The sequence below is a fragment of the Pan troglodytes genome, chromosome 19, assembly GCF_028858775.2.
Source record: "Pan troglodytes isolate AG18354 chromosome 19, NHGRI_mPanTro3-v2.0_pri, whole genome shotgun sequence".
In the NCBI taxonomy this organism is placed as follows: domain Eukaryota; kingdom Metazoa; phylum Chordata; class Mammalia; order Primates; family Hominidae; genus Pan; species Pan troglodytes.
In genome coordinates this window covers 48,092,000-48,111,963 of record NC_072417.2, presented here as the reverse complement: position 1 = coordinate 48,111,963, position 19,964 = coordinate 48,092,000, and positions in this window count along the sequence as shown.

Here is a 19,964-nt window from a genome sequence, read left to right as displayed (position 1 = left end):
GCTAGGGCTAGGGCCATGCTAGGGCCAGGCTAGGGCCAGGCTAGGGCTACGGCCAGGCTAGTCCTAGGGCCAGGCTAGGGCTAGGGCCAGGCTAGGGCTAGGCCAGGCTAGGACGAGGGCCAAGCTAGGGCTAGGCCAGGCTAAGTCTAGGGTCAGGCTAGGGCTAGGCTCGGGCTAGGCCAGGCTAGGGCTGGGCTAGGGCCATGCCGGCTAGGTCTAGGCTAGGGCTAGGCCAGACTAAGTCTAGGCTAGTTCTAGGGCCGGGCTAGGGCCAGGCTAGGGCTATCGCCAGGCTAGGGCTAGGGTGAGGCTAGGGCCAGGCTTGGTCTAGGGCCAGGCTAGGACTAGGGCCACGCTAGGGCCAGGCTAGGGCTAGGGCCACGCTAGGGCCAGGATAGGGCTAGGGCCAGGCTAGGGCCACGCTAGGGCCACGCTAGGGCTAGGGCCAGTCTAGGGCCAGGCTAGGGCTAGGGCCAGGCTAGGGCCAGGCTAGGGCCAGGCTAGGGCTAGGGCCACGCTAGGGCCAGGCTAGGGCCAGGCTAGGGCTACGGCCAGGCTAGTCCTAGGGCCAGGCTAGGGCTAGGGCCAGGCTAGGGCTAGGCCAGGCTAGGACGAGGGCCAAGCTAGGGCTAGGCCAGGCTAAGTCTAGGGTCAGGCTAGGGCTAGGCTCGGGCTAGGCCAGGCTAGGGCTGGGCTAGGGCCATGCCGGCTAGGTCTAGGCTAGGGCTAGGCCAGACTAGGTCTAGGCTAGTGCTAGGCCAGGCTAGGGCTAGGCTAGGGCTAGGCAAGGCTAGGGCTAGGCTAGGGCTAACTAGGCTAGGGCTAGGCTAGGGCTAGGCCAGGATAGGGCTAGGCTAGGGCTAGGCCAGGCTAGGACTAGGCTAGGGCTAGGCCAGTCTAGGGCTAGGCCAGGCTAGGGCTAGTGCCAGGCTAGCGCTAGGGCCAGACTACGGCCAGGCTAGGGCTAGGGCCAGGCTAGGGCCAGGCTAGGACTAGGGCCAGGCTAGGGCCAGGCTAGGGCTAGGGCCAGGCTAGGGCCAGGCTAGGGCTAGGGCCAGGCTACGGCTAGGCTAGGGCTAGGCCAGGCTAGGGCCAGGGTATGCCTATGCCAGGCTAAGGTTAGGTCGAGACTAGGGCTAGGGATAGGCTAGGGTAGGCCAGTTTAGGGCTAGAGCCAGGCTAGGGCTAGGGCCAGGCTAGGGCCAGGCTACAGCTAGAGACAGGCTAGGGCCAGGCTAGCGCTAGGGACAAGCTAGGGCCAGGCTAGGGTTCGGGCCAGCCTAGGGCAAGGCTAGTGTTAGGGCCACGCTAGGGCCAGACTAAGGCTAGGTCCAGGCTAGGACAAGGCTAGGGCTAGGGCCAGGCTAGGGCTAGGCCAGGCTAGGGCTAGGCCAGGTAAGGGCTTGGGCCAGTGTAAGTCTACATCCAGGGTAAGGTAAGGGCCAGTCTAGGGCTAGGGCCAGGATAGGGCTACTGCCAGGCTAGTGCTAGGCCAGGCTCGGGATAGAGCCAGGCTAGGGTAGGCCAGTTTAGAGCTAGGGCCCTGCTAGGGCTAGGGTCAGGATAGAGCGAGGCTAGGGCTAGGGCCAGGCTAGGGCCAGTCTAGGGCTAGGGGCAGGCTAGGGCCAGGCTAGGGCTAGGGCCAGGCTGGGGCTTGTGCCAGGATAGGGCCAGGCTAGGGCTAGGGCCAGGCTAGGGTTACGGCCAGGCTAGCGCTAGGCCAGGTTAGGGCTAGTGCCAGGCTAGGGTTACGGCCAGGCTAGGGCTAGGACAGGTTAGGGCTAGGGCCAGGCTAGGGCTAGGGCCAGGGTAGGGCAAGGGTCAGTCTAGGGCTAGGGCCTGGCTAGCGCTAGTGCCAGGCTGGTACTAGGCCAGGGTAGGGCTAGAGCCAGGCTAGGGTAGGCCAGTTTAGGGCTAGGGCCCTGCTAGGGCTAGGGTCAGACTAGGGCCAGGCTAGGGCTAGGGCCAGGCTAGGGCCAGGCTAGGGCTCGGGCCAGGCTAGGGCCAGGCTAGGGCTAGGGCCAGGCTAGGGCCAGGCTTGGGCTAGGGCCAGGCTGGGGCTTGTGCCAGGTTAGGGCCAGGCTAGGGCTAGGGCCAGGCTAGGGCTAGGCCAGGTTAGGGCTAGGGCCAGGCTAGGGCTAGGGCCAGGGTATTGCAAGGGCCAGTCTAGGGCTAGGGCCTGTCTAGGGCTTGGTCCAGGCTAGGACTAGGGCAGGCTAGGGCTAGGTCCAGGCTAGCGCTAGTGCAGGCTAGGGCTAGGTCCAGGCTAGGGCTAGGGCAGGCAAGGGCTAGGTACCGGCTAGGGCTAGGGCAGGCTAGGGCTAGGGCCAGGGAAGGGCTTGGGCAGGCTAGGGCTAGGGCCAGGCTAGTGCTATGGCCAGGCTAGGGCCAGGCTAGGGCTATGCTAGGGCTAGGCCAGGCTAGGGCTAGGCTAGAGCTAGGCCAGGCTAGGGCCAGGTTATGCCTATGCCAGGCTAGGGCTAGGTCCATGCTAGGGCTAGGCCACGCTAGGGCTAGGTCCAGACTATAGCTAGGGCAGGCTAGGGCTCAGTCCTGGCTAGGGCTAGGGCCGGCTGGGGCTCGGGCCAGGCTAGGGCTGGGGCAGGCTTGGGCTCGGGCCTGGCTAGGGCTAGGGCAGGCTGGGGCTCGGGCCAGGCTAGGGCTGGGGCAGGCTGGGGCTCAGTCCAGGCTAGGGCTGGGGCAGGCTGGGGCTCGGGCCAGGCTAGGGCTTGGCCAGGCTGGGGCTATGTCCAGGCAAGTGCTGGGCCAGGCTGGGGCTAGGCCAGGCTAGGGCTACGGCAAGGCTAGGGCTAGGCTAGGCTAGGGCTATGCCAGGCTAGTGCTAGGGCCAGGCTAGGGCTAGGCCAGGCTAGGGCTAGGGCCAGGCTAGGGCTAGGTCCAGGCTAGGGCTAGGGCAGACTAGGTCTATGTCCAGGCTAGGGCTAGGGCAGGCTAGGGCTAGGGCCGGCTAGGGCTAGGTCCAGGCTTGGGCTAGGGCACGCTGGGGCTAGGGTCAAGCTAGGACTAGGGCAGGCTGGGGCTCGGTCCAGGCTATGGCTAGGCCAGTCTGGGGCTCGGGCCAGGCTAGCGCTTGGCCAGGCTTGGGCTGGGGCCAGGCTAGTGCTAGGCCAGGCTGGGGCTAGGGCCAGGCTAGGGCTAGGCCAGGCTAAGGCTAAGTCCAGGCTATGGCTAGGCCTGGCTAGGGCTATGCTAGGGCTAGGCCAGCCTAGGGCCATGCTAGGGCTAGGCCAGGCCAGGGCCAGTCTATGGCTATGCCAGGCTAGGGCTAGGCCAGGCTAGGGCTAGGGCCAGGCTAGGGCAAGGGCCATGCTAGGGCCAGGCTAGGGCTACGGCCAGGCTAGGGCTAAGGCCAGGCTAGCGCTAGGGTCAGGCTAGGGCCTGGCTAGGGCTAGGGACAGTCTAGGGCCAGGCTAGCGCTAGGGCCAGGCTAGGGCAGGCTAGGGTTTCGGCCAGGCTAGGGCCAGGCTAGTTTTAGGGCCCGGCTAGGGCCAGACTAGGGCTAGGTCCAGGCTAGGGCCAGGCTAGGGCTAGGGCCAGGCTAGGGCCAGGCTAGGGCTAGGGCCAGGCTATGGCTAGGGCCAGGCTATGTCTAGGCCAGGCTAGGGCTAGGGCCAGGCTAGGTCTAGGCCAGGCTAGGGCTAGGGCCAGTCTAGGTCTAGGCTAGGGCTACCCCAGGCTAGGTCTAGGCTAGGGCTATCCGGCTAGGTCTAGGCTAGGGCTATGCCAGGCTAGGTCTAGGCTAGGGCTAGGCCAGGCTAGGTCTAGGCTAGGGCTAGGCCAGGCTAGGGCTAGGCTAGGGCTAGGCCAGTCTAGGTCTAGGCTAGGGCTAGGCCACGCTAGGGCTAGGCTAGGGCCAGGACAGGCTAAGGCTAGGCCAGTCTATGGCTAGGCTAGGGCTAGGCCACGCTAGGGCTAGGCTAGGGCTAGGCCAGGCTAGGGCTAGGCCAGTCTAGGGCTAGGGACAGTCTAGGGCTAGGGCCAGGGTAGGGCAAGAGCCAGTCTAGGGCTAGGGCCAGGCTAGGGCTAGTGCCAGGCTACTGCTAGGCCAGGCTAGGGCTAGACCCATGCTAGGGCCAGGCTAGTTCTAGGGCCGGGCTAGGGCCAGGCTAGGGCTATCGCCAGGCTAGGGCTAGGGTGAGGCTAGGGCCAGGCTAGGGCTAGGGCCAGGCTAGGACTAGGGCCAGGCTAGGACTAGGGCCACGCTAGGGCCAGGCTAGGGCTAGGGCCAGTCTAGGGCCACGCTAGGGCCACGCTAGGGCTAGGGCCAGTCTAGGGCCAGGCTAGGGCTAGGGCCAGGCTAGGGCCAGGCTAGGGCCAGGCTAGGGCTAGGGCCATGCTAGGGCCAGGCTAGGGCCAGGCTAGGGCTACGGCCAGGCTAGTCCTAGGGCCAGGCTAGGGCTAGGGCCAGGCTAGGGCTAGGCCAGGCTAGGACGAGGGCCAAGCTAGGGCTAGGCCAGGCTAAGTCTAGGGTCAGGCTAGGGCTAGGCTCGGGCTAGGCCAGGCTAGGGCTGGGCTAGGGCCATGCCGGCTAGGTCTAGGCTAGGGCTAGGCCAGACTAGGTCTAGGCTAGTGCTAGGCCAGGCTAGGGCTAGGCTAGGGCTAGGCAAGGCTAGGGCTAGGCTAGGGCTAACTAGGCTAGGGCTAGGCTAGGGCTAGGCCAGGATAGGGCTAGGCTAGGGCTAGGCCAGGCTAGGACTAGGCTAGGGCTAGGCCAGTCTAGGGCTAGGCCAGGCTAGGGCTAGTGCCAGGCTAGCGCTAGGGCCAGACTACGGCCAGGCTAGGGCTAGGGCCAGGCTAGGGCCAGGCTAGGACTAGGGCCAGGCTAGGGCCAGGCTAGGGCTAGGGCCAGGCTAGGGCCAGGCTAGGGCTAGGGCCAGGCTACGGCTAGGCTAGGGCTAGGCCAGGCTAGGGCCAGGGTATGCCTATGCCAGGCTAAGGTTAGGTCGAGACTAGGGCTAGGGATAGGCTAGGGTAGGCCAGTTTAGGGCTAGAGCCAGGCTAGGGCTAGGGCCAGGCTAGGGCCAGGCTACGGCTAGAGACAGGCTAGGGCCAGGCTAGCGCTAGGGACAAGCTAGGGCCAGGCTAGGGTTCGGGACAGCCTAGGGCAAGGCTAGTGTTAGGGCCACGCTAGGGCCAGACTAAGGCTAGGTCCAGGCTAGGACAAGGCTAGGGCTAGGGCCAGGCTAGGGCTAGGGCCAGGCTAGGGCTAGGCCAGGTAAGGGCTTGGGCCAGTCTAAGTCTACATCCAGGGTAAGGTAAGGGCCAGTCTAGGGCTAGGGCCAGGATAGGGCTACTGCCAGGCTAGTGCTAGGCCAGGCTCGGGATAGAGCCAGGCTAGGGTAGGCCAGTTTAGAGCTAGGGCCCTGCTAGGGCTAGGGTCAGGATAGAGCGAGGCTAGGGCTAGGGCCAGGCTAGGGCCAGTCTAGGGCTAGGGGCAGGCTAGGGCCAGGCTAGGGCTAGGGCCAGGCTGGGGCTTGTGCCAGGATAGGGCCAGGCTAGGGCGAGGGCCAGGCTAGGGTTACGGCCAGGCTAGCGCTAGGCCAGGTTAGGGCTAGTGCCAGGCTAGGGTTACGGCCAGGCTAGGGCTAGGACAGGTTAGGGCTAGGGCCAGGCTAGGGCTAGGGCCAGGGTAGGGCAAGGGTCAGTCTAGGGCTAGGGCCTGGCTAGCGCTAGTGCCAGGCTGGTACTAGGCCAGGCTAGGGCTAGAGCCAGGCTAGGGTAGGCCAGTTTAGGGCTAGGGCCCTGCTAGGGCTAGGGTCAGACTAGGGCCAGGCTAGGGCTAGGGCCAGGCTAGGGCCAGGCTAGGGCTCGGGCCAGGCTAGGGCCAGGCTAGGGCTAGGGCCAGGCTAGGGCCAGGCTTGGGCTAGGGCCAGGCTTGGGCTAGGGCCAGGCTAGGGTTAGGGCCAGGCTAGGGCCAGGCTAGGGCTAGGGCCAAGCTAGGGCCAGGCTTGGGCTAGGGCCAGGCTGGGGCTTGTGCCAGGTTAGGGCTAGGGCCAGGCTAGGGCTAGGGCCAGGGTATTGCAAGGGCCAGTCTAAGGCTAGGGCCTGTCTAGGGCTTGGTCCAGGCTAGGACTAGGGCAGGCTAGGGCTAGGTCCAGGCTAGCGCTAGTGCAGGCTAGGGCTAGGTCCAGGCTAGGGCTAGGGCAGGCAAGGGCTAGGTACCGGCTAGGGCTAGGGCAGGCTAGGGCTAGGGCCAGGGAAGGGCTTGGGCAGGCTAGGGCTAGGGCCAGGCTAGTGCTATGGCCAGGCTAGGGCCAGGCTAGGGCTATGCTAGGGCTAGGCCAGGCTAGGGCTAGGCTAGAGCTAGGCCAGGCTAGGGCCAGGTTATGCCTATGCCAGGCTAGGGCTAGGTCCATGCTAGGGCTAGGCCACGCTAGGGCTAGGTCCAGACTATAGCTAGGGCAGGCTAGGGCTCAGTCCTGGCTAGGGCTAGGGCCGGCTGGGGCTCAGGCCAGGCTAGGGCTTGGCCAGGCTGGGGCTATGTCCAGGCAAGTGCTGGGCCAGGCTGGGGCTAGGCCAGGCTAGGGCTACGGCAAGGCTAGGGCTAGGCTAGGCTAGGGCTATGCCAGGCTAGTGCTAGGGCCAGGCTAGGGCTAGGCCAGGCTAGGGCTAGGGCCAGGCTAGGGCTAGGTCCAGGCTAGGGCTAGGGCAGACTAGGTCTATGTCCAGGCTAGGGCTAGGGCAGGCTAGGGCTAGGGCCGGCTAGGGCTAGGTCCAGGCTTGGGCTAGGGCACGCTGGGGCTAGGGTCAAGCTAGGACTAGGGCAGGCTGGGGCTCGGTCCAGGCTATGGCTAGGCCAGTCTGGGGCTCGGGCCAGGCTAGCGCTTGGCCAGGCTTGGGCTGGGGCCAGGCTAGTGCTAGGCCAGGCTGGGGCTAGGGCCAGGCTAGGGCTAGGCCAGGCTAAGGCTAAGTCCAGGCTATGGCTAGGCCTGGCTAGGGCTATGCTAGGGCTAGGCCAGCCTAGGGCCATGCTAGGGCTAGGCCAGGCCAGGGCCAGTCTATGGCTATGCCAGGCTAGGGCTAGGCCAGGCTAGGGCTAGGGCCAGGCTAGGGCAAGGGCCATGCTAGGGCCAGGCTAGGGCTACGGCCAGGCTAGGGCTAAGGCCAGGCTAGCGCTAGGGTCAGGCTAGGGCCTGGCTAGGGCTAGGGACAGTCTAGGGCCAGGCTAGCGCTAGGGCCAGGCTAGGGCAGGCTAGGGTTTCGGCCAGGCTAGGGCCAGGCTAGTTTTAGGGCCCGGCTAGGGCCAGACTAGGGCTAGGTCCAGGCTAGGGCCAGGCTAGGGCTAGGGCCAGGCTAGGGCCAGGCTAGGGCTAGGGCCAGGCTATGGCTAGGGCCAGGCTATGTCTAGGCCAGGCTAGGGCTAGGGCCAGGCTAGGTCTAGGCCAGGCTAGGGCTAGGGCCAGTCTAGGTCTAGGCTAGGGCTACCCCAGGCTAGGTCTAGGCTAGGGCTATCCGGCTAGGTCTAGGCTAGGGCTATGCCAGGCTAGGTCTAGGCTAGGGCTAGGCCAGGCTAGGTCTAGGCTAGGGCTAGGCCAGGCTAGGGCTAGGCTAGGGCTAGGCCAGTCTAGGTCTAGGCTAGGGCTAGGCCACGCTAGGGCTAGGCTAGGGCCAGGCCAGGCTAAGGCTAGGCCAGTCTATGGCTAGGCTAGGGCTAGGCCACGCTAGGGCTAGGCTAGGGCTAGGCCAGGCTAGGGCTAGGCCAGTCTAGGGCTAGGGACAGTCTAGGGCTAGGGCCAGGGTAGGGCAAGAGCCAGTCTAGGGCTAGGGCCAGGCTAGGGCTAGTGCCAGGCTACTGCTAGGCCAGGCTAGGGCTAGACCCATGCTAGGGCCAGGCTAGTTCTAGGGCCGGGCTAGGGCCAGGCTAGGGCTATCGCCAGGCTAGGGCTAGGGTGAGGCTAGGGCCAGGCTAGGGCTAGGGCCAGGCTAGGACTAGGGCCAGGCTAGGACTAGGGCCACGCTAGGGCCAGGCTAGGGCTAGGGCCAGTCTAGGGCCACGCTAGGGCCACGCTAGGGCTAGGGCCAGTCTAGGGCCAGGCTAGGGCTAGGGCCAGGCTAGGGCCAGGCTAGGGCCAGGCTAGGGCTAGGGCCATGCTAGGGCCAGGCTAGGGCCAGGCTAGGGCTACGGCCAGGCTAGTCCTAGGGCCAGGCTAGGGCTAGGGCCAGGCTAGGGCTAGGCCAGGCTAGGACGAGGGCCAAGCTAGGGCTAGGCCAGGCTAAGTCTAGGGTCAGGCTAGGGCTAGGCTCGGGCTAGGCCAGGCTAGGGCTGGGCTAGGGCCATGCCGGCTAGGTCTAGGCTAGGGCTAGGCCAGACTAGGTCTAGGCTAGTGCTAGGCCAGGCTAGGGCTAGGCTAGGGCTAGGCAAGGCTAGGGCTAGGCTAGGGCTAACTAGGCTAGGGCTAGGCTAGGGCTAGGCCAGGATAGGGCTAGGCTAGGGCTAGGCCAGGCTAGGACTAGGCTAGGGCTAGGCCAGTCTAGGGCTAGGCCAGGCTAGGGCTAGTGCCAGGCTAGCGCTAGGGCCAGACTACGGCCAGGCTAGGGCTAGGGCCAGGCTAGGGCCAGGCTAGGACTAGGGCCAGGCTAGGGCCAGGCTAGGGCTAGGGCCAGGCTAGGGCCAGGCTAGGGCTAGGGCCAGGCTACGGCTAGGCTAGGGCTAGGCCAGGCTAGGGCCAGGGTATGCCTATGCCAGGCTAAGGTTAGGTCGAGACTAGGGCTAGGGATAGGCTAGGGTAGGCCAGTTTAGGGCTAGAGCCAGGCTAGGGCTAGGGCCAGGCTAGGGCCAGGCTACGGCTAGAGACAGGCTAGGGCCAGGCTAGCGCTAGGGACAAGCTAGGGCCAGGCTAGGGTTCGGGACAGCCTAGGGCAAGGCTAGTGTTAGGGCCACGCTAGGGCCAGACTAAGGCTAGGTCCAGGCTAGGACAAGGCTAGGGCTAGGGCCAGGCTAGGGCTAGGGCCAGGCTAGGGCTAGGCCAGGTAAGGGCTTGGGCCAGTCTAAGTCTACATCCAGGGTAAGGTAAGGGCCAGTCTAGGGCTAGGGCCAGGATAGGGCTACTGCCAGGCTAGTGCTAGGCCAGGCTCGGGATAGAGCCAGGCTAGGGTAGGCCAGTTTAGAGCTAGGGCCCTGCTAGGGCTAGGGTCAGGATAGAGCGAGGCTAGGGCTAGGGCCAGGCTAGGGCCAGTCTAGGGCTAGGGGCAGGCTAGGGCCAGGCTAGGGCTAGGGCCAGGCTGGGGCTTGTGCCAGGATAGGGCCAGGCTAGGGCGAGGGCCAGGCTAGGGTTACGGCCAGGCTAGCGCTAGGCCAGGTTAGGGCTAGTGCCAGGCTAGGGTTACGGCCAGGCTAGGGCTAGGACAGGTTAGGGCTAGGGCCAGGCTAGGGCTAGGGCCAGGGTAGGGCAAGGGTCAGTCTAGGGCTAGGGCCTGGCTAGCGCTAGTGCCAGGCTGGTACTAGGCCAGGCTAGGGCTAGAGCCAGGCTAGGGTAGGCCAGTTTAGGGCTAGGGCCCTGCTAGGGCTAGGGTCAGACTAGGGCCAGGCTAGGGCTAGGGCCAGGCTAGGGCCAGGCTAGGGCTCGGGCCAGGCTAGGGCCAGGCTAGGGCTATGGCCAGGCTAGGGCCAGGCTTGGGCTAGGGCCAGGCTAGGGCCAGGCTAGGGCTAGGGCCAGGCTAGGGCTAGGGCCAGGCTAGGGCTAGGCCAGGTTAGGGCTAGGGCCAGGCTAGGGCTAGGGCCAGGGTATTGCAAGGGCCAGTCTAGGGCTAGGGCCTGTCTAGGGCTTGGTCCAGGCTAGGACTAGGGCAGGCTAGGGCTAGGTCCAGGCTAGCGCTAGTGCAGGTTAGGGCTAGGTCCAGGCTAGGGCTAGGGCAGGCAAGGGCTAGGTACCGGCTAGGGCTAGGGCAGGCTAGGGCTAGGGCCAGGGAAGGGCTTGGGCAGGCTAGGGCTAGGGCCAGGCTAGTGCTATGGCCAGGCTAGGGCCAGGCTAGGGCTATGCTAGGGCTAGGCCAGGCTAGGGCTAGGCTAGAGCTAGGCCAGGCTAGGGCCAGGTTATGCCTATGCCAGGCTAGGGCTAGGTCCATGCTAGGGCTAGGCCACGCTAGGGCTAGGTCCAGACTATAGCTAGGGCAGGCTAGGGCTCAGTCCTGGCTAGGGCTAGGGCCGGCTGGGGCTCGGGCCAGGCTAGGGCTGGGGCAGGCTTGGGCTCGGGCCTGGCTAGGGCTAGGGCAGGCTGGGGCTCGGGCCAGGCTAGGGCTGGGGCAGGCTGGGGCTCAGTCCAGGCTAGGGCTGGGGCAGGCTGGGGCTCGGGCCAGGCTAGGGCTTGGCCAGGCTGGGGCTATGTCCAGGCAAGTGCTGGGCCAGGCTGGGGCTAGGCCAGGCTAGGGCTACGGCAAGGCTAGGGCTAGGCTAGGCTAGGGCTATGCCAGGCTAGTGCTAGGGCCAGGCTAGGGCTAGGCCAGGCTAGGGCTAGGGCCAGGCTAGGGCTAGGTCCAGGCTAGGGCTAGGGCAGACTAGGTCTATGTCCAGGCTAGGGCTAGGGCAGGCTAGGGCTAGGGCCGGCTAGGGCTAGGTCCAGGCTTGGGCTAGGGCACGCTGGGGCTAGGGTCAAGCTAGGACTAGGGCAGGCTGGGGCTCGGTCCAGGCTATGGCTAGGCCAGTCTGGGGCTCGGGCCAGGCTAGCGCTTGGCCAGGCTTGGGCTGGGGCCAGGCTAGTGCTAGGCCAGGCTGGGGCTAGGGCCAGGCTAGGGCTAGGCCAGGCTAAGGCTAAGTCCAGGCTATGGCTAGGCCTGGCTAGGGCTATGCTAGGGCTAGGCCAGCCTAGGGCCATGCTAGGGCTAGGCCAGGCCAGGGCCAGTCTATGGCTATGCCAGGCTAGGGCTAGGCCAGGCTAGGGCTAGGGCCAGGCTAGGGCAAGGGCCATGCTAGGGCCAGGCTAGGGCTACGGCCAGGCTAGGGCTAAGGCCAGGCTAGCGCTAGGGTCAGGCTAGGGCCTGGCTAGGGCTAGGGACAGTCTAGGGCCAGGCTAGCGCTAGGGCCAGGCTAGGGCAGGCTAGGGTTTCGGCCAGGCTAGGGCCAGGCTAGTTTTAGGGCCCGGCTAGGGCCAGACTAGGGCTAGGTCCAGGCTAGGGCCAGGCTAGGGCTAGGGCCAGGCTAGGGCCAGGCTAGGGCTAGGGCCAGGCTATGGCTAGGGCCAGGCTATGTCTAGGCCAGGCTAGGGCTAGGGCCAGGCTAGGTCTAGGCCAGGCTAGGGCTAGGGCCAGTCTAGGTCTAGGCTAGGGCTACCCCAGGCTAGGTCTAGGCTAGGGCTATCCGGCTAGGTCTAGGCTAGGGCTATGCCAGGCTAGGTCTAGGCTAGGGCTAGGCCAGGCTAGGTCTAGGCTAGGGCTAGGCCAGGCTAGGGCTAGGCTAGGGCTAGGCCAGTCTAGGTCTAGGCTAGGGCTAGGCCACGCTAGGGCTAGGCTAGGGCCAGGACAGGCTAAGGCTAGGCCAGTCTATGGCTAGGCTAGGGCTAGGCCACGCTAGGGCTAGGCTAGGGCTAGGCCAGGCTAGGGCTAGGCCAGTCTAGGGCTAGGGACAGTCTAGGGCTAGGGCCAGGGTAGGGCAAGAGCCAGTCTAGGGCTAGGGCCAGGCTAGGGCTAGTGCCAGGCTACTGCTAGGCCAGGCTAGGGCTAGACCCATGCTAGGGCCAGGCTAGTTCTAGGGCCGGGCTAGGGCCAGGCTAGGGCTATCGCCAGGCTAGGGCTAGGGTGAGGCTAGGGCCAGGCTAGGGCTAGGGCCAGGCTAGGACTAGGGCCAGGCTAGGACTAGGGCCACGCTAGGGCCAGGCTAGGGCTAGGGCCAGTCTAGGGCCACGCTAGGGCCACGCTAGGGCTAGGGCCAGTCTAGGGCCAGGCTAGGGCTAGGGCCAGGCTAGGGCCAGGCTAGGGCCAGGCTAGGGCTAGGGCCATGCTAGGGCCAGGCTAGGGCCAGGCTAGGGCTACGGCCAGGCTAGTCCTAGGGCCAGGCTAGGGCTAGGGCCAGGCTAGGGCTAGGCCAGGCTAGGACGAGGGCCAAGCTAGGGCTAGGCCAGGCTAAGTCTAGGGTCAGGCTAGGGCTAGGCTCGGGCTAGGCCAGGCTAGGGCTGGGCTAGGGCCATGCCGGCTAGGTCTAGGCTAGGGCTAGGCCAGACTAGGTCTAGGCTAGTGCTAGGCCAGGCTAGGGCTAGGCTAGGGCTAGGCAAGGCTAGGGCTAGGCTAGGGCTAACTAGGCTAGGGCTAGGCTAGGGCTAGGCCAGGATAGGGCTAGGCTAGGGCTAGGCCAGGCTAGGACTAGGCTAGGGCTAGGCCAGTCTAGGGCTAGGCCAGGCTAGGGCTAGTGCCAGGCTAGCGCTAGGGCCAGACTACGGCCAGGCTAGGGCTAGGGCCAGGCTAGGGCCAGGCTAGGACTAGGGCCAGGCTAGGGCCAGGCTAGGGCTAGGGCCAGGCTAGGGCCAGGCTAGGGCTAGGGCCAGGCTACGGCTAGGCTAGGGCTAGGCCAGGCTAGGGCCAGGGTATGCCTATGCCAGGCTAAGGTTAGGTCGAGACTAGGGCTAGGGATAGGCTAGGGTAGGCCAGTTTAGGGCTAGAGCCAGGCTAGGGCTAGGGCCAGGCTAGGGCCAGGCTACGGCTAGAGACAGGCTAGGGCCAGGCTAGCGCTAGGGACAAGCTAGGGCCAGGCTAGGGTTCGGGACAGCCTAGGGCAAGGCTAGTGTTAGGGCCACGCTAGGGCCAGACTAAGGCTAGGTCCAGGCTAGGACAAGGCTAGGGCTAGGGCCAGGCTAGGGCTAGGGCCAGGCTAGGGCTAGGCCAGGTAAGGGCTTGGGCCAGTCTAAGTCTACATCCAGGGTAAGGTAAGGGCCAGTCTAGGGCTAGGGCCAGGATAGGGCTACTGCCAGGCTAGTGCTAGGCCAGGCTCGGGATAGAGCCAGGCTAGGGTAGGCCAGTTTAGAGCTAGGGCCCTGCTAGGGCTAGGGTCAGGATAGAGCGAGGCTAGGGCTAGGGCCAGGCTAGGGCCAGTCTAGGGCTAGGGGCAGGCTAGGGCCAGGCTAGGGCTAGGGCCAGGCTGGGGCTTGTGCCAGGATAGGGCCAGGCTAGGGCGAGGGCCAGGCTAGGGTTACGGCCAGGCTAGCGCTAGGCCAGGTTAGGGCTAGTGCCAGGCTAGGGTTACGGCCAGGCTAGGGCTAGGACAGGTTAGGGCTAGGGCCAGGCTAGGGCTAGGGCCAGGGTAGGGCAAGGGTCAGTCTAGGGCTAGGGCCTGGCTAGCGCTAGTGCCAGGCTGGTACTAGGCCAGGCTAGGGCTAGAGCCAGGCTAGGGTAGGCCAGTTTAGGGCTAGGGCCCTGCTAGGGCTAGGGTCAGACTAGGGCCAGGCTAGGGCTAGGGCCAGGCTAGGGCCAGGCTAGGGCTCGGGCCAGGCTAGGGCCAGGCTAGGGCTAGGGCCAGGCTAGGGCCAGGCTTGGGCTAGGGCCAGGCTAGGGCCAGGCTAGGGCTAGGGCCAGGCTAGGGCCAGGCTAGGGCTAGGGCCAAGCTAGGGCCAGGCTTGGGCTAGGGCCAGGCTGGGGCTTGTGCCAGGTTAGGGCCAGGCTAGGGCTAGGGCCAGGCTAGGGCTAGGCCAGGTTAGGGCTAGGGCCAGGCTAGGGCTAGGGCCAGGGTATTGCAAGGGCCAGTCTAAGGCTAGGGCCTGTCTAGGGCTTGGTCCAGGCTAGGACTAGGGCAGGCTAGGGCTAGGTCCAGGCTAGCGCTAGTGCAGGCTAGGGCTAGGTCCAGGCTAGGGCTAGGGCAGGCAAGGGCTAGGTACCGGCTAGGGCTAGGGCAGGCTAGGGCTAGGGCCAGGGAAGGGCTTGGGCAGGCTAGGGCTAGGGCCAGGCTAGTGCTATGGCCAGGCTAGGGCCAGGCTAGGGCTATGCTAGGGCTAGGCCAGGCTAGGGCTAGGCTAGAGCTAGGCCAGGCTAGGGCCAGGTTATGCCTATGCCAGGCTAGGGCTAGGTCCATGCTAGGGCTAGGCCACGCTAGGGCTAGGTCCAGACTATAGCTAGGGCAGGCTAGGGCTCAGTCCTGGCTAGGGCTAGGGCCGGCTGGGGCTCAGGCCAGGCTAGGGCTTGGCCAGGCTGGGGCTATGTCCAGGCAAGTGCTGGGCCAGGCTGGGGCTAGGCCAGGCTAGGGCTACGGCAAGGCTAGGGCTAGGCTAGGCTAGGGCTATGCCAGGCTAGTGCTAGGGCCAGGCTAGGGCTAGGCCAGGCTAGGGCTAGGGCCAGGCTAGGGCTAGGTCCAGGCTAGGGCTAGGGCAGACTAGGTCTATGTCCAGGCTAGGGCTAGGGCAGGCTAGGGCTAGGGCCGGCTAGGGCTAGGTCCAGGCTTGGGCTAGGGCACGCTGGGGCTAGGGTCAAGCTAGGACTAGGGCAGGCTGGGGCTCGGTCCAGGCTATGGCTAGGCCAGTCTGGGGCTCGGGCCAGGCTAGCGCTTGGCCAGGCTTGGGCTGGGGCCAGGCTAGTGCTAGGCCAGGCTGGGGCTAGGGCCAGGCTAGGGCTAGGCCAGGCTAAGGCTAAGTCCAGGCTATGGCTAGGCCTGGCTAGGGCTATGCTAGGGCTAGGCCAGCCTAGGGCCATGCTAGGGCTAGGCCAGGCCAGGGCCAGTCTATGGCTATGCCAGGCTAGGGCTAGGCCAGGCTAGGGCTAGGGCCAGGCTAGGGCAAGGGCCATGCTAGGGCCAGGCTAGGGCTACGGCCAGGCTAGGGCTAAGGCCAGGCTAGCGCTAGGGTCAGGCTAGGGCCTGGCTAGGGCTAGGGACAGTCTAGGGCCAGGCTAGCGCTAGGGCCAGGCTAGGGCAGGCTAGGGTTTCGGCCAGGCTAGGGCCAGGCTAGTTTTAGGGCCCGGCTAGGGCCAGACTAGGGCTAGGTCCAGGCTAGGGCCAGGCTAGGGCTAGGGCCAGGCTAGGGCCAGGCTAGGGCTAGGGCCAGGCTATGGCTAGGGCCAGGCTATGTCTAGGCCAGGCTAGGGCTAGGGCCAGGCTAGGTCTAGGCCAGGCTAGGGCTAGGGCCAGTCTAGGTCTAGGCTAGGGCTACCCCAGGCTAGGTCTAGGCTAGGGCTATCCGGCTAGGTCTAGGCTAGGGCTATGCCAGGCTAGGTCTAGGCTAGGGCTAGGCCAGGCTAGGTCTAGGCTAGGGCTAGGCCAGGCTAGGGCTAGGCTAGGGCTAGGCCAGTCTAGGTCTAGGCTAGGGCTAGGCCACGCTAGGGCTAGGCTAGGGCCAGGACAGGCTAAGGCTAGGCCAGTCTATGGCTAGGCTAGGGCTAGGCCACGCTAGGGCTAGGCTAGGGCTAGGCCAGGCTAGGGCTAGGCCAGTCTAGGGCTAGGGACAGTCTAGGGCTAGGGCCAGGGTAGGGCAAGAGCCAGTCTAGGGCTAGGGCCAGGCTAGGGCTAGTGCCAGGCTACTGCTAGGCCAGGCTAGGGCTAGACCCATGCTAGGGCCAGGCTAGTTCTAGGGCCGGGCTAGGGCCAGGCTAGGGCTATCGCCAGGCTAGGGCTAGGGTGAGGCTAGGGCCAGGCTAGGGCTAGGGCCAGGCTAGGACTAGGGCCAGGCTAGGACTAGGGCCACGCTAGGGCCAGGCTAGGGCTAGGGCCAGTCTAGGGCCACGCTAGGGCCACGCTAGGGCTAGGGCCAGTCTAGGGCCAGGCTAGGGCTAGGGCCAGGCTAGGGCCAGGCTAGGGCCAGGCTAGGGCTAGGGCCATGCTAGGGCCAGGCTAGGGCCAGGCTAGGGCTACGGCCAGGCTAGTCCTAGGGCCAGGCTAGGGCTAGGGCCAGGCTAGGGCTAGGCCAGGCTAGGACGAGGGCCAAGCTAGGGCTAGGCCAGGCTAAGTCTAGGGTCAGGCTAGGGCTAGGCTCGGGCTAGGCCAGGCTAGGGCTGGGCTAGGGCCATGCCGGCTAGGTCTAGGCTAGGGCTAGGCCAGACTAGGTCTAGGCTAGTGCTAGGCCAGGCTAGGGCTAGGCTAGGGCTAGGCAAGGCTAGGGCTAGGCTAGGGCTAACTAGGCTAGGGCTAGGCTAGGGCTAGGCCAGGATAGGGCTAGGCTAGGGCTAGGCCAGGCTAGGACTAGGCTAGGGCTAGGCCAGTCTAGGGCTAGGCCAGGCTAGGGCTAGTGCCAGGCTAGCGCTAGGGCCAGACTACGGCCAGGCTAGGGCTAGGGCCAGGCTAGGGCCAGGCTAGGACTAGGGCCAGGCTAGGGCCAGGCTAGGGCTAGGGCCAGGCTAGGGCCAGGCTAGGGCTAGGGCCAGGCTACGGCTAGGCTAGGGCTAGGCCAGGCTAGGGCCAGGGTATGCCTATGCCAGGCTAAGGTTAGGTCGAGACTAGGGCTAGGGATAGGCTAGGGTAGGCCAGTTTAGGGCTAGAGCCAGGCTAGGGCTAGGGCCAGGCTAGGGCCAGGCTACGGCTAGAGACAGGCTAGGGCCAGGCTAGCGCTAGGGACAAGCTAGGGCCAGGCTAGGGTTCGGGACAGCCTAGGGCAAGGCTAGTGTTAGGGCCACGCTAGGGCCAGACTAAGGCTAGGTCCAGGCTAGGACAAGGCTAGGGCTAGGGCCAGGCTAGGGCTAGGGCCAGGCTAGGGCTAGGCCAGGTAAGGGCTTGGGCCAGTCTAAGTCTACATCCAGGGTAAGGTAAGGGCCAGTCTAGGGCTAGGGCCAGGATAGGGCTACTGCCAGGCTAGTGCTAGGCCAGGCTCGGGATAGAGCCAGGCTAGGGTAGGCCAGTTTAGAGCTAGGGCCCTGCTAGGGCTAGGGTCAGGATAGAGCGAGGCTAGGGCTAGGGCCAGGCTAGGGCCAGTCTAGGGCTAGGGGCAGGCTAGGGCCAGGCTAGGGCTAGGGCCAGGCTGGGGCTTGTGCCAGGATAGGGCCAGGCTAGGGCGAGGGCCAGGCTAGGGTTACGGCCAGGCTAGCGCTAGGCCAGGTTAGGGCTAGTGCCAGGCTAGGGTTACGGCCAGGCTAGGGCTAGGACAGGTTAGGGCTAGGGCCAGGCTAGGGCTAGGGCCAGGGTAGGGCAAGGGTCAGTCTAGGGCTAGGGCCTGGCTAGCGCTAGTGCCAGGCTGGTACTAGGCCAGGCTAGGGCTAGAGCCAGGCTAGGGTAGGCCAGTTTAGGGCTAGGGCCCTGCTAGGGCTAGGGTCAGACTAGGGCCAGGCTAGGGCTAGGGCCAGGCTAGGGCCAGGCTAGGGCTCGGGCCAGGCTAGGGCCAGGCTAGGGCTATGGCCAGGCTAGGGCCAGGCTTGGGCTAGGGCCAGGCTAGGGCCAGGCTAGGGCTAGGGCCAGGCTAGGGCCAGGCTAGGGCTAGGGCCAAGCTAGGGCCAGGCTTGGGCTAGGGCCAGGCTGGGGCTTGTGCCAGGTTAGGGCCAGGCTAGGGCTAGGGCCAGGCTAGGGCTAGGCCAGGTTAGGGCTAGGGCCAGGCTAGGGCTAGGGCCAGGGTATTGCAAGGGCCAGTCTAAGGCTAGGGCCTGTCTAGGGCTTGGTCCAGGCTAGGACTAGGGCAGGCTAGGGCTAGGTCCAGGCTAGCGCTAGTGCAGGCTAGGGCTAGGTCCAGGCTAGGGCTAGGGCAGGCAAGGGCTAGGTACCGGCTAGGGCTAGGGCAGGCTAGGGCTAGGGCCAGGGAAGGGCTTGGGCAGGCTAGGGCTAGGGCCAGGCTAGTGCTATGGCCAGGCTAGGGCCAGGCTAGGGCTATGCTAGGGCTAGGCCAGGCTAGGGCTAGGCTAGAGCTAGGCCAGGCTAGGGCCAGGTTATGCCTATGCCAGGCTAGGGCTAGGTCCATGCTAGGGCTAGGCCACGCTAGGGCTAGGTCCAGACTATAGCTAGGGCAGGCTAGGGCTCAGTCCTGGCTAGGGCTAGGGCCGGCTGGGGCTCGGGCCAGGCTAGGGCTGGGGCAGGCTGGGGATCGGGCTAGGCTAGGGCTAGGGCAGGCTGGGGCTCGGGCCAGGCTTGGGCTCGCGCCAGGCTGGCGGTAGGGCGTGCTAGGGCTCTGGCCTGGCTAGGGCTAGGGCAGGCTGGGGCTCGGGCCAGGCTAGGGCTTGGCCAGGCTGGGGCTCGGGCCAGGCTAGGGCTTGGCCAGGCTGGGGCTATGTCCAGGCAAGTGCTGGGCCAGGCTGGGGCTAGGCCAGGCTAGGGCTAGGGCCAGGCTAGGGCTAGGCTAGGCTAGGGCTATGCCAGGCTAGTGCTAGGGCCAGGCTAGGGCTAGGCCAGGCTAGGGCTAGGGCCAGGCTAGGGCTAGGTCCAGGCTAGGGCTAGGGCAGACTAGGTCTATGTCCAGGCTAGGGCTAGGGCAGGCTAGGGCTAGGGCTGGCTAGGGCTAGGTCCAGGCTTGCGCTAGGGCACGCTGGGGCTAGGGTCAAGCTAGGACTAGGGCAGGCTGGGGCTCGGTCCAGGCTATGGCTAGGCCAGTCTGGGGCTCGGGCCAGGCTAGCGCTTGGCCAGACTTGGGCTGGGGCCAGGCTAGTGCTAGGCCAGGCTGGGGCTAGGGCCAGGCTAGGGCTAGGCCAGGCTAAGGCTAAGTCCAGGCTATGGCTAGGCCTGGCTAGGGCTATGCTAGGGCTAGGGCCAGGCTAGGGCCAGTCTAGGGCTAGGGGCAGGCTAGGGCCAGGCTAGGGCTAGGGCCAGGCTGGGGCTTGTGCCAGGTTAGGGCCAGGCTAGGGCTAGGGCCAGGCTAGGGTTACGGCCAGGCTAGCGCTAGGCCAGGTTAGGGCTAGTGCCAGGCTAGGGTTACGGCCAGGCTAGGGCTAGGCCAGGTTAGGGCTAGGGCCAGGCTAGGGCTAGGGCCAGGGTAGGGCAAGGGTCAGTCTAGGGCTAGGGCCTGGCTAGCGCTAGTGCCAGGCTGGTACTAGGCCAGGGTAGGGCTAGAGCCAGGCTAGGGTAGGCCAGTTTAGGGCTAGGGCCCTGCTAGGGCTAGGGTCAGGCTAGGGCCAGGCTCGGGCTAGGGCCAGGCTAGGGCCAGGCTAGGGCTCGGGCCAGGCTAGGGCCAGGCTAGGGCTAGGGCCAGGCTAGGGCCAGGCTTGGGCTAGGGCCAGGCTAGGGCCAGGCTAGGGCTAGGGCCAGGCTAGGGCCAGGCTAGGGCTAGGGCCAGGCTAGGGCCAGGCTTGGGCTAGGGCCAGGCTGGGGCTTGTGCCAGGTTAGGGCCAGGCTAGGGCTAGGGCCAGGCTAGGGCTAGGCCAGGTTAGGGCTAGGGCCAGGCTAGGGCTAGGGCCAGGGTATTGCAAGGGCCAGTCTAGGGCTAGGGCCTGTCTAGGGCTTGGTCCAGGCTAGGACTAGGGCAGGCTAGGGCTAGGTCCAGGCTAGCGCTAGGGCAGGCTAGGGCTAGGTCCAGGCTAGGGCTAGGGCAGGCAAGGGCTAGGTACCGGCTAGGGCTAGGGCAGGCTAGGGCTAGGGCCAGGGAAGGGCTTGGGCAGGCTAGGGCTAGGGCCAGGCTAGTGCTATGGCCAGGCTAGGGCCAGGCTAGGGCTATGCTAGGGCTACGCCAGGCTAGGGCTAGGCTAGAGCTAGGCCAGGCTAGGGCCAGGTTATGCCTATGCCAGGCTAGGGCTAGGTCCATGCTAGGGCTAGGCCACGCTAGGGCTAGGTCCAGACTATAGCTAGGGCAGGCTAGGGCTCAGTCCTGGCTAGGGCTAGGGCCGGCTGGGGCTCGGGCCAGGCTAGGGCTGGGGCAGGCTGGGGATCGGGCTAGGCTAGGGCTAGGGCAGGCTGGGGCTCGGGCCAGGCTTGGGCTCGCGCCAGGCTGGCGGTAGGGCGTGCTAGGGCTCTGGCCTGGCTAGGGCTAGGGCAGGCTGGGGCTCGGGCCAGGCTAGGGCTAGGGCAGTCTGGGGCTCGGGCCAGGCTAGCGCTTGGCCAGACTTTGGCTGGGGCCAGGCTAGTGCTAGGCCAGGCTGGGGCTAGGGCCAGGCTAGGGCTAGGCCAGGCTAAGGCTAAATCCAGGCTGTGGCTA